At 43.5% G+C, this 12,802-nt stretch overlaps 1 long non-coding RNA gene across 1 annotated transcript in view; it reads left to right on the top strand.

Annotated features, from left to right (window-relative positions):
* LOC117201930 (uncharacterized) overlaps positions 1-12,802 on the top strand; it is a 452,276-nt gene that overhangs the window by 372,329 nt on the left and 67,145 nt on the right. The gene's annotated exons all lie outside the window — the stretch shown is intronic.

Here is a 12,802-nt window from a genome sequence, read left to right as displayed (position 1 = left end):
TATGAGAGCTGAAATAAGAAGGCAGACCATCACTTTGCTTAACCCTAGCTGGGAATAGGTACATCAGGCAACTCAGAATTTTCACTGCTCTGCACATATCTGTGAATTACCATGAAATTGCCATGTGTATTGTTTGGGGGGTTACAAATAAATTTTAGGAAGTAGGTAAATTCACAAACATGGAATCCACGAACAATGACGATCTGCTGTACATTCATTTATTTGGTAAATATATATAGTGTATCTATCACGTGCCAGACCCTGTTCCAGGCACTGGGGATGTAGAAGTGAAAAAAACAAAGCCCCCATGTTCATGGACCTAACATTCTGGGAAAGGGTTAAATGCAAGTAAATACATCATGGTCAGATGGTGACTATGGCGACAGATTAAACTCAGAGGGGATTGGGGGGGATGGGTGGAGGGACTGCTCTTCGTACAGGACAGTCAAGGGAAGCCTGGGAAATAACATCAGAATACTCAAGGGAATCAAGTCATAGGGACATGTGTGGGAAGAGCAATCCGGGAAGTGGGAGCATGAAGTGTGAAGGTGCTGAGCAGGAGACCAGTGTTGCTGGAGCCACGATGAGAGAAGAGATCAGAGTGGGCTGAAAAATGATGCTGAACTCTCTTACTTGAAAACCTGGGCCCTTGGAAGGAACACGTTACAAAGATGCAGAGCAGCAGCACTGGGACCTTTCCTAAGTTGTCATAACGTTGGCAAAAGAAAACATCATTGTGCATTTTCTTCTGAGAAGGGCTCAGGCAAGAGCCAAAGAGAGGATCTTTGCAGAGGGATGCAGGCTTTGCCAAGCTCCCCCAGACTTCGGCTTCGTCTCAGGTTGGGTTGCCTGGCTTCGGGAAGTGACTTAAAATTAGCCTGGACTTGGGTGAGACTCTCTAGGAGATAACATGGCCCAGGGCTGCAATATCGAGGACAGTTTCATCAGCATTTGTAGTACATCCGAGGAGAGTCACAACAAACAAATCATCCCCAGGACAACAGGAGGAGTGAAAGCGGGACACAAGTCCACACAGTGAGAATTAACTTGTGGAAAAACGCTGCTCATCCAATGCCAAGTTCTGCGCACAGCACTTGTAAGGATATCAGTACCATGACCCAAGCTGGAGCCAGCTGGAACAGACATCTGGAGTGAAAAGTCCTGAGACTCAACCCTCACTGCTGTCAGGGAAACTGAGGCCCAGAGAGGGACGGTGATGGGCTTCCAATCAAACATCAAGGGAGTGGCTGATCCTGGACTAGAATTTAGCCTTGTCACCAGACAGTCATTCTAGACAGTTAATACTAGAATTGAGGAGGAGAAGAAATTTGACAGAATCCCAAGTTTGCAGAAAAGCCATTGATTCTACCAGCTGCTGTGTTTGTGCCCATGCCAGCAGCAGCAGTCTCTACAATTCAGTTCAGTGAATTTTTTTTTTTTTTTCCTCATCCGGGTCATTCAGCATCTGGCTCTGGGAGTACCCGGTGGGAATTTATGTGGCTGTAGTATGAATCAATCCCAAGAGAAATGTTCTCAGTCAGCAAAGGTAATCACCGTAGATGGAAGGGAGTCAAGGGGAACTAAAAGCCTATTCCATGTTCTTTAGATCTAACAGGAGTGAATCCCTTTGTAGCTTTTTTTTTTTAACATCTTTATTGGAATATAATTGCTTTACAATGGTGTGTTAGTTTCTGCTTTATATCAAAGCCTTTGTAGCTTTTGTGTGGAAGTCTGTGGTTTATAGCTCTCTGGTTACAGGTTTCTGCCAATCCTCTGTGAATCACTAAATCCCAAAAGTCGTTGAATGTGATTGGTCAGGGACAGTGATATGCTGGTAAACCAGCTCTCTAGAGGATGGGGAAGAGAAGCCCTGAACTGCTGTGTTTGCCCATATCTGTGGCGTAAATACTGTCACCACGGTGGATTTCAAGCTATGAATGGTTTAAAAACGACCTCGCGGAATTCCTGAAGATTTAACGATCAGTTCTCATGAGCCTGTTCAAGCCATCTCCTGCAAGAAGCTTCCACAGCTCTCCAGAGCAAGTGGACGAGGGCAGCGAGTGGGGTGGGAGCAGGGGGCTCTGGCTGGAGCTGTGGTTGATCCCGTTTAGTTCTGTGAGGTCAGATCTCACCTGAGAGGATTTGTCTAGTTTCAAATCCTAGATTGTAAGAGGGACACTGACAAATTGAAAATCGTTCAGGGGGGTGAGCAAGAAACAGTCTCATTTAGAAAAAATTACTGGGAGGGAAAGCTTTTGCTGGGATGAGATTCCAGAAGAAGAAAAACACAGGGTACACTGGTCATTGTTTCCAAACATCTGTGGGTCTGTAACTTCCTTGTCCTGGGCATGAGGGGAGGTGTCCAGAACTGGGGAGCTGATTTCAGCTCCTCGTAAGGAATTCTTTTTTTTTTTTTTTTTTTTTGCGGTACGCGGGCCTCTCACTGTTGTGGCCTCTCCCGTTGTGGAGCACAGGCTCCGGACGCGCAGGCTCAGCGGCCATGGCTCACGGGCCCAGCCGCTCCGCGGCAGGTGGGGTCTTCCCGGACCGGGGCACGAACCCGCGTCCCCTGCATCGGCAGGCGCACTCTCAACCACTGCGCCACCAGGGAAGCCCCATCGTAAGAACTTTTTGATAAAGCTGCCCAAAGAAAGGCGGGGCTCTGGGGTACTCTAGGGAGCACTTCGACACCCGAAGTATGAAAGAAGATGCGGCGCTGTGACAGTGGGGACTCCAGGGCCCCTTCGAGTCCCTGGGGGCTGATCCTGCCATGGAGTCCTCTTCCTTCTCCTCCCCTTTAACTAGTTTCATCCTCTTACTTTTTGGTTCCTTTTTTTCTCCTTTTCTTCTCCCCTGGCTCACTTTCTTAGTTGCCTTTGGCTTATTTACCTGGCTTAGCCCCCTCCTGGGACAATGATCGCTACATCTTTCTGAAGAGAGAAGACCAAGCCCCTGAGCTTTCTCCTGACCTCTTACATCCTAGGAAGAAAGTACAAGCCCTCCTTTTCCTCCCATTTTTCTTTGCTTTCTTCTCTCTCTTTCAACATTCTCAGCTCCACATTTGTGACTGAAGAAGGGCAAATAAACAAATTGAAACTGAAACTGTGCCCTGGCCATAAAGTGAGGACATCTGGGAGGCTTGCAAGGAAATTTACATGCTTGTTGGGTTTCAGGTTACATATTTTGTGTTGCTTGGTAACCAGCGCCACAGTTTCCTTTCATGCTTTATTCTCCCTATCCCTTGTTTATAGTGTAATTACCACTGTGACATCATAATCCCCCATTGAACAGCTGTCAGGGGGCCCCAACTGCTGAGTAAACAGGGCTTTACAATCTCTCCTCCCACAGGCTGGTTTACTAAATAGATCAATATTTGGTTTGTAGGCACAGGGATTAGGAGGTGGAAGTGTCTTTTGAAAAAGCCCTCTCTCTTCTCAGGGCCTCCAGTGCACCTGAGAATGCTGAAAGAAAAGCCAGGTTCAGGGACAAAAAGAAGAATCCCGCAAGCTGCTTTCACCTGCCTGCGATTTCCCAAGGAGCAGCTTGTCTGTAAGAAGTGAGACCTATTTGAGAATTAGTGATGTCTTAGGTTCTTTATTCTAGTGCTTAGAGGATTCCACTTTCTTCCCTCTCTCTCTGCCTCCCCCTTAGCTCCCCTTTCTCTGCCCTCAATCCCATTTGATTTAATCTTTCTAAATGGATATTATGGCCTCAGGGACTAAAAGAATGACACGTGGATAAACAGGAACTAAGCACCCAAAGATCTCCCCCAACCCCCCACCATTCTCTCCACCCCACTCTTGGATTAGAAGCTCCACAAAGGAAACAAGCTCTGAGGTTTCTTTGTCAAACTAGAGATTCATGGCTGAGAGTTTGGGAAAGGATAATTTACTGTAGATCTTTCCTCTCCTGGGTCAGGAGAGTTTGACTCAAACACACGTAGGAGCAAAGGACTTGGGATACTGGTCTGAGCATCAGGAGCTGTGAATTCTAATCCTGGTGCTGCTTGTAACTTGCTCTGTGACCTTGGACAAGTCCCTTGAGGATGCAACATTGAATTATGCTGTCAGGCTTTCCAAGGCCTTTCCCAGGAGGCAAGGTGGAGTGTCAGACTTAGCCTGGCTCAAAAGCTGGTCCTAACACAAATCAGCTACAAAGCTCCCCAAACCACAGGAAACTTCTTGGAGCTTCATTTGCTTAACTGTAAAGAAGGGGAGAGTTAACCCATCACTGTGAGGATTAAGTGAGATAATATCTCTGACACACCTAGCTGGGGGTGGGATACGTGGTGGGTGTCTTTTTAAAGCTAACGTTGTGTAATTCCTATAAAAACCAAAATGATGGTAAAGAAAGGCTTGGAGGTAAAAATTAAAAGGAAAGGGAAGAAAAAGAATAGTAATAGCCAACACTTGTGCAACCATTCACAGCATACAAAATCCCTTTCACACATGGTCCCAGGTAATACAACTTTGAAGAAGGGAAAAGCACCACATTTATTGATCTCTTAAGAGTGGGCCATTTTTTTTAGATGCCACATATAAGCGCTATCATGTGATATTTGTCTCTGTCTGACTTACTTCACTCAGTATGACAATCTCTAGTTCCATCCATGCTGCTACAAATGGAAAAAAAAAGGGGTACAAATGAACTTATCTACAAAACAGAAATAGAGTTACAGATGTAGAAAACAAATTTATGGTTACCAGGGTGTAAGGTGGGGGGAGGGATACATTGGAAGATTGGGACTGACATAGACACACTACTATATATGAAATAGATAACTAATAAGGACCTGCTGTATAGCCCAGGGATTCAGGAAATGAATACTCTGTAATGGCTTATATGGGAAAATAATCTAAAAAAGAGTGGATATATGTATATGTATAGCTGATTCACTTTGCTGTGTACCTGAAACCAACACAACATTGTAAATCAACTATACTCCAACAAAAATTAAAAAAAAAAAAAAGAAAAGAGTGGTCCAGTCATTGTCCTGGCTTTTCATAAGCATTACCTCCCTTGATCTTCATAAAAATGGCAGGTTCTTATTTTCCCTATCTTGCAGATAACTGAGGTTCAGAGGAGTGAAACGATCTGTCTAAGGCTGCCCAGCTGATGAGTGTTGGACCCACTCTGATCCATCTAGTTCTAAACCTCTTGCTTTTCCCCCTATGCCATAGAAGTGTCCAAATCAACATGGAAAGGGAAGCAGCAAAACAACGAGGTGCTGAGAGTTAATGACCTAGGTGGAGGAAAAGAATAGTTACCCAGCATCCAGTGCTTCCTTCACAGTTGTCATGCAACACCATAGTGCTCTGCTGGTTCACTTATTCACAGATAATTACAGTCGGCATCTAAAAAATAAAACACTGTGACTGACGGCTGTCTCTTGGACTCCGGGTGACTTCTTTTTGACAGGCAGTTGCAAAAGGCCAATACGTCTGTAAGTGTCCCTTGAAGCCTGCACGTACCTAGGAGAAACTAAGCTATGGTGATGGTGGGAGAGTGGTCGACTTCAGACAATCTACAGAAACCTGGTTCCTGATTTTTCTGTACCAGGAATAGCACAGGTGTCCTGTAATTCCTCTAATCTCTCTGGCTGGTGGCTTTCTCTTTGAGAGACGGTATGGTTTCAATTCAGTTTCATATAGATCTGTGTGTAGATGTATACAGTGATAACTTTCCCTGTGCTAAGTCTGTCCAAGATAACTAACCTGTTTCCAAGGTCTAATTTTGTATGTGGGAATCTTGCCTTGCCCTGATTTCCAGACCCATGGGCAGGCGTGGCAGGCCGTAGCTGGGGGAGGCATCATGCCTGCCCCGATGCTCTGAGCAAGGCCTTCTCCTCTCTGCTGTTAGGCAGAACACCTGTCCTGCTACAGGGGGTGCTGGGTTTTTTGCTGGCAGAGCTCAATCTCCCCGAAGGGGAAGCTTCTTAAGGCTTAAGGCTCCTTGAATGGATCAAAACTCATGTTTATTTGCCAGTAAGTCAAATGTACTGTCCAAGAATCTTTTTTTATATCAACCTCTGAGAATTACATCCTGAAAAAAAAAAAAAAGCTACATCCCTCCGGGGACTTCCCATACCAGTGGTTCGCAACTGTAGCATGCATCAGAATCACCTGGAGGACCTGTTGAAACATAGACAGCTGGGCTGCACACCAGAGTTTCTGATTCAGTAGTTCTAAAGTGGGATCTGAGCCTTTGCATTTTTAACCAGTTCCCAGGAGATGCTGATGCTGCCGGTTTGGGGACCACACTTGGCGAGCCACTAGTCTAAACCGTTCCCTTCAGCTGCTTGAGTTCAGGGAGCCGCTGGTAGCTGATTTTTTTTAACTGTCTTTTACATAGTTCTTTCAGTTGTCCATTGTTCTGATCCTCTCTTCCATTAAAGAGTTCTGGGAGTAATAGCTCTCTGGGCCAGCAGACTTCCCTGGCTCTGCCTAGTGAATTCTGAATTGTATATCAAAATGGAACTCATGGCAGTGGCCTCTGTAGGGTTGTTCCTGAACAACCTACCCAAGCAGAGGAGGCTTTCCTTCTCTTTATTGAATCTTACAGCTGCCACTACAAACTTGCATTGCAGCCCTTGGCACATTCTAATGTGAGGACCTATTTGCAGGCTTCCCCTGCCCTCTAGACAATGAGACACTGAAGGCAGAGATCAGGAATGTCTCCACCTGAGGTTCCCTGAAGTACCAAGCATATGGGTCTCAACCCTAGCTACACCTTAGAATCACTTGAGGAACTTGCAGTAAGTTCTGATGCTCTGGGTTTTTTTTTTTCAGACCAATTAAATCGGAAACTCTGGGGAACAGAGCTATGATTAAGGCCTCCATCCTCCAGATTTCCTGAAGAGAATGTTTTCAGCAGCTATAACTCCATGCTGACTTTGTGCTTTTGTAATCCAGTATCTTGTCTATGAGGCAGATGGAAAAGACTTTATGGCTCCCATTTTATAAGTGAGGAAGATGCTCTAAGAGAAGATCACTGATTGATTGTTTCAGTAAATAATCAGTCCATTGCTTCATTTATTCATTCACTCTCCATTTATTCATTCATTCATTCAATAAATATTTTTGTAGGATCTACCATGTGCTTAGGCACTGGTAAACAATAATAGGCGTTGCCTCTGCTCTCAGGAAACTTTCAGTCTAGTGAGAGAGACAGACTGATCAATCACCCAAATAAATGTAAAACCTCATACCTGATAAATGCCATGAAGGAGGGTGTTTTACTCAAGGGAGTGGAACACAACTGATTTTGGAGTTTGTAATAGGGGAGGGCTTGACCAAGTCTAAGGGGCTAAGGATGGTTTCACTGGAAAAGGTCAGTTGACTGGAAAGGGGAGGGATGAGATGTTCTCTGGGCAAAGAGAAAAAGTCAGAGGGAATTATGGGAGGCAACCAGAACCTGGGCCTCCCTGAGCTGGGTTTACCGTGTGGTCTGGGCTTCCACCTGCACCTCAGCCTTTCTCTTCACCACTCAACTGGGGTAACAGGCAGGGCTCCAGGGAAGCGTAAGCTGTGTGTGTGTGTGTACACACACTATATGCATGTATATACAGACACAAGCACACACTTACATAAACACGTCACACACACACACACACACACACACACACACACACACACACACAGAGTTCTTTTGCCTAGATCAGAGCAGGGCTTCCTACTTTGAGCTATCCCTATATGTTGATACTCAAGGCACTCTTTCTCCAGGAGGCTCGGAACAAGTGTTAAACGAAATTATTTTACTGGGCATCTAGACTCTTCTGACATAATGGGTATCACCCTATCACAGCAGCATGGGAGATGTATGGGAAACCCTGCAGCTGACAGAGGGAGCTGAGAATCATAGTGCCCAGAACCATGGGGTACACTCACCCTCACCCAGTCTCAACTAAGCTCTTCCTTTTTGTTGTTTTGGAGAGACCAGAGAAAGCACTGGGATTCCCTGTCATTCTGTTCCGAGACTTTGGGTTTGCAGCTGCCATGGTTTATGGCACATCGACTTTTCCTTTTTAAAAAAACTTATTTTTAAATGGTGGGGAAAACCTAGCCTTTAAATATTGCTATCAGTAAGAGCCCATGGACTCGTAAATCCTTGTTTCTTAAAAACAGGTGTTAGATAATGGGACAGGTGTTTCACTTGTGTTATCTCAGGACAGTCCCACAAAAAAAAATTTTGTAGAAGAAAACTGAAGTTCAGAGAATTGAAATAGCTACACCCTGGTCAAACACCTAGTAAATGAGATTCAAGTCCACCTGATTCTGAAGGTTATGGTATTTTCCAACATTAGCCATCCGTTGGGCCTCTGCATCTCTGTTTTCTCATCTGTAAAATGGGTAACATAATATTCATCCCTTTATATGCCTTGCAGGGATATGGAATAATAATTGTTATTATCAATAATAATAACTTCAGTTTGTGTAGTACTTCAGTCTCCAAAGCGCTCTTGTATCCTGAGTTCCGCTTGAGCAACAAAACAACCTTGTGACATAGGCATTATTATATCCATCTTCCAGCTGAGGAAGCTAAGGCTCATAGGTGATTTGCCTAAGGTCACAGCCCTAAAGAAGAGTAGCACTAGAAAATTGGTAGCAAGGTTAGCGCTTGGTCTACCTACCATCAGCTGCCTTTTAATTACCAAGACAGCTGTAACAGATTCAAGATTCCCCATGAGAAGGAAACATTCATGGTATAATCTTATGTAAGTTGTTATTATTACTGTTGCCATGCTTGTTATTGATTGGGTCGTTTTTGCCCTCAGCAGATTACCTTCTCTCTTCTGCTAGTCAAGCTTTCCCCTCCTTCATGTCTTGGTCCTTGAGACCACAGGGATCATTTTCAAAGCTGTTCATATGTTCACATGGCTCTTGGAAATTAGAGTCTGAACTTGGTCAGGTGCTTGGTGGCTGTTCAAAGGCTCTCTTCTCCCTTGAGTGAATTGGAGGAAGTTGGGGTCTTTAGGAATTTAATTAGCATCTTAGGTACGTGAATGGTAGCTTTACTCATTAAATTCACCTCTGATATAAATTGGCATGAGCGCAGGCACCTGGAAAAACTGGATTCCAATTAGGTATGTTCTTGACCCTTGGGGCTGGCCAGTTGGATTGGTGAAGACCATTAGGGAAAGTACAAAATAGTCACTCAGAAGAGAGGAATAAACTATTTACTGAATAAGAAAGAATTGCTCAGGGTCACAGTGGGTCACAAGTTATGCATCAGACACAGTGTGGAAAAGGTTTTTCCATTGATGGAGAATCTAACTTTCCTAAAGTTTATCTTAGCCATGGGAGTTCTTTTCTGGGATCCTTTGACTTAGAAAATATGAAACTTATACAGGATCTAGGAATGGGACAACAAAAATAATGAATGGTTTTAAAAGGGATATGTGAGGAAGAATTAAAGGAACTGGTATAGTTTAATTTAGGTTTGGCATAGAAGGAGGCCATACACTTGGTTATATTCTAGAAGAAGAATGCATGAGATGTCAGGGGTCTTCTAGGGCAGGATAAAAGCAGCAGAACAACCAGAGGAGTATCCTTCCCTCCCCCCATCCTCCTGCCAGCCTATAACATGGGAACTTCTATCCACTTAAAAGCATTGCTCTGCTTCCTGGCTCCTGTCACTGATTGGTGAGACAGTGGAAGTCTACTAAGGTGGACATTTCCCTTTTGGGTGGGATAAACAAAACTAATCATGAATGGCCTTTGTCTCTTGGACTCTCTACACTCAATAAGGCAAGTAATAATGCTCCTTATAGCTGAAGCTGTCAGACCCAACTGGCCTCAGGTATGGTTCTCAAGATCTAAAATTTAGGGAAAAGGAATAGAAGCTCATGTAGGCTTCTCATTTCACATTTTCCAATACTGGTTTTCTATCACTAATACTGGTATTTAGACTCCTGCTTGGCTCCAGTGTTTCTTTCTTAGTAGATTCAGAACTCAAATGGGAGAGGTGTGATTAATTGGTCCCCTAAGCAACCCCAACAAAATTCTATAAGCAGAATTGTAGTTTAGTTTTGAAGAAATCACTCATTTCATGATTATGAGATACAGGTAGAAATAGATCATGCAGGGAAAGAAGAACCTTGTTTGAGATGAAAACAGAAATGTTGAAAGGATTTTTAAATTCTTGACTGAGGATTAGACCCTCCCATGGCCCTTGAAGATTCTGTTATTTGACAGATAATTAAACTCAAAGAAGGTCCAGTGGAAAAATGTGTGTATATGTCTTGCTTCCAGGAAGGCTATGAGGAGCGAGTTTTCCTCATGTGGTCATAGAAATGTCTTGGATAGCCATGCGGTTCTAGCTTGAAGGAACCCTCAGTGCTAAAGCAATATGGAGGAACTCTCACTGGTCTGGAAATTGCATCTGTTGTCACTAATGTGAAAGTGATGAAAATCACTTGTAGAGAAACCCATTATAGAGACAGTTGGTTAGTCAGCTTCTCGATCCCCATTATCTCACCCCTCCCCAGGCCTGAAATCCCAATCAGATTGGTTATCACACCCTGAGAATTTGAAGCCATTTGGCATCATACAGAAGGAAAGGAACAAGCATACCAGGCACTTACCTACATTATATTACTTAATCCTATGAGCGTGTGGATCTATTCCTGGCTTATAGAAGGCAAAACCAAAGCTTAGTATATGTAAATTGCTCAAGACTAAAGAATTTGTAAGTGGTAGAGACTGCTTTAAATCTAAATCTGATTCTGAATTCCATTCTCAAATATGCTGCCTCTGAAAGCCAAAAAGTCTTCTCCCTGCTTCTGCTTATTCTTTTCTCTTTACCTAAAATGTCATTCATTCATTCAATAAATATTTATAGAACACTCACTACGTGCCTGGGAATTGGTTCAGCTCTGGGAAAATAGATGAATAAGAACATGCTGCTATCTTCCAGAAGCATACCTGTCTCTCTAGGGAGAAGCAGGTATGGACAAGAAGAAATAAATATAATGTAATAAATTCTGTGCATGAAAGCTAGACAACATTCTTTGAAATCATAGGTAGTTAAACAGTAAACTCCATTAGCAGATGGGAAGACCGGTAGAAGGAGATGGAACAGGTGGTGAAGAGAGGATGTTTCAGAAGGCATTTTTGAGATAATATACATGAAAATGTTTAACGTGGTATCTGGAAAATAGCACACAAAAAATTTACTTGCTAGTTTAAAAAAGTTAATCCAACAGTTATTTATTAAGAGGCCAAGTATCTTTATGCCAAGTATCATTTCAGGCATTAAGGATCAAGCAAGAATTGTAGTCCCTGGCCTCATAAAGCTTACATTTTAGTGGGAGAGTCAGATACAAAATAATGAAAATCTCTGTAACATAAGATTATGTTTCAATCTCTGTAACATAGTGATTCCTGTGATGATGAAAAATAAACCCAGCCCGGGAGATGGAGGGGGGAGAAGCTGGGATTTCAGGTAGTCTGGTCCTTTTAGGAGGTAGGATGGAGCCATGTGACTTTCTGAGAGGAGAGTGGCTTAGGCTGAGCAAAGAGAGCAAGGCCCTGAAGTCAGGTCATGCTACCTGATGTTGTAGGAATAGCAAGAAGGCCAGTGTGGCTGGACAGAGCAAAAGAAGGGAAGACTGATAATAGATGAGGTCAGACCAAGAAGTAGGGCTTTGTAGGCCGTGGGCAGGCTTGGGAAGCAACTGAATCAATTTACTTAATTACCATTTCGTATATAAACCTGTTACTGGATGTCTTATTCAGAATAAGAGGATATTATAGACTGGGTGGCTTATAAATAACAGAACTTTATTTCTCACAGTTCTGGAGGCTAGAGTCTGATATGAGGATGCCAACATGGTCAGGTTCTGGTGAGAGCTCTCTTCTGGGTTGCAGATGGCCATTTTCTTGCTATGTGCTCACATTGGCAGAGAGGGCAAGATAACTCTCTGGGGTCTCTTTTATAAGGGCACTAATCCCATTCATGAGAGTTCCACCCTCATGACCTTATCATCTCCCAGAGTCCCCACCTCCTAATACCATTATATTAGGGGTTATGATTTCAATATATGGATTGGGGGCGGGAGGGACACAAACATTCAGTTCATAACACTGGTTACAAGGCTGTTCAACAGATATTTAAAATACAATCACTTCCACAGATCTAATGTAAAATAAAATACATTTTAAGCATGTATTTTACTGGGCTGACTCACCTCATGCTCAATTTAATCAAAGCTGATACTCCTAATCTCTGGTTGATATTGCCTTTAGAGCCACTTAAAGGTAGGATGTCTATCATCTGAGGAATAGGAAAGTTATCTTTTAAAAGAAAATTTGAAGTTGAGGAAATATGCAACAAAAATTTCACGGGAACCAGTTGGAAAACTTATCACATGGATCAAAACCAAAAACTGTCTTCATCTGATCATTTTAATTTGGTTCCTTTTACAGGTTCACTCAGAAAAACTGATAGCATTTTCACAGATATTCTGACCTTGAGGTTGGTTGTAGTAGGAACTGAAGGCCTTAGAGTCTGTCTTTCAAGTTCTCAAAGGTCTCTGTTCTAGCTGAGCCCACTTTTTCTTGTTCTGAAGCGTTCATAGCTGGGCTTTCCCGGTGTGAACACAAACCGTGGAGGTGGCTATGAGGCCACTTGCAGATCCGAAGAGGCCTGATTTACAGCTCCCACAAAGGGGGTGGGCATCTAAGCCTGCCACCCACCATGAGAACTATGCATTGTTCCCCAGTCCTGGCTCTGCTCCCTGGCAATTCTTCAGCCCTGGACATCAAGAAGATCCTCAATTCCCTGCTGTTACTGAGAAGACAGA

Source organism: Orcinus orca, chromosome 6, assembly GCF_937001465.1.
Source record: "Orcinus orca chromosome 6, mOrcOrc1.1, whole genome shotgun sequence".
NCBI lineage: Eukaryota > Metazoa > Chordata > Mammalia > Artiodactyla > Delphinidae > Orcinus > Orcinus orca.
Note: the sequence above shows the minus strand (reverse complement) of the source record. Positions and strands in the feature narration are given on the sequence as shown.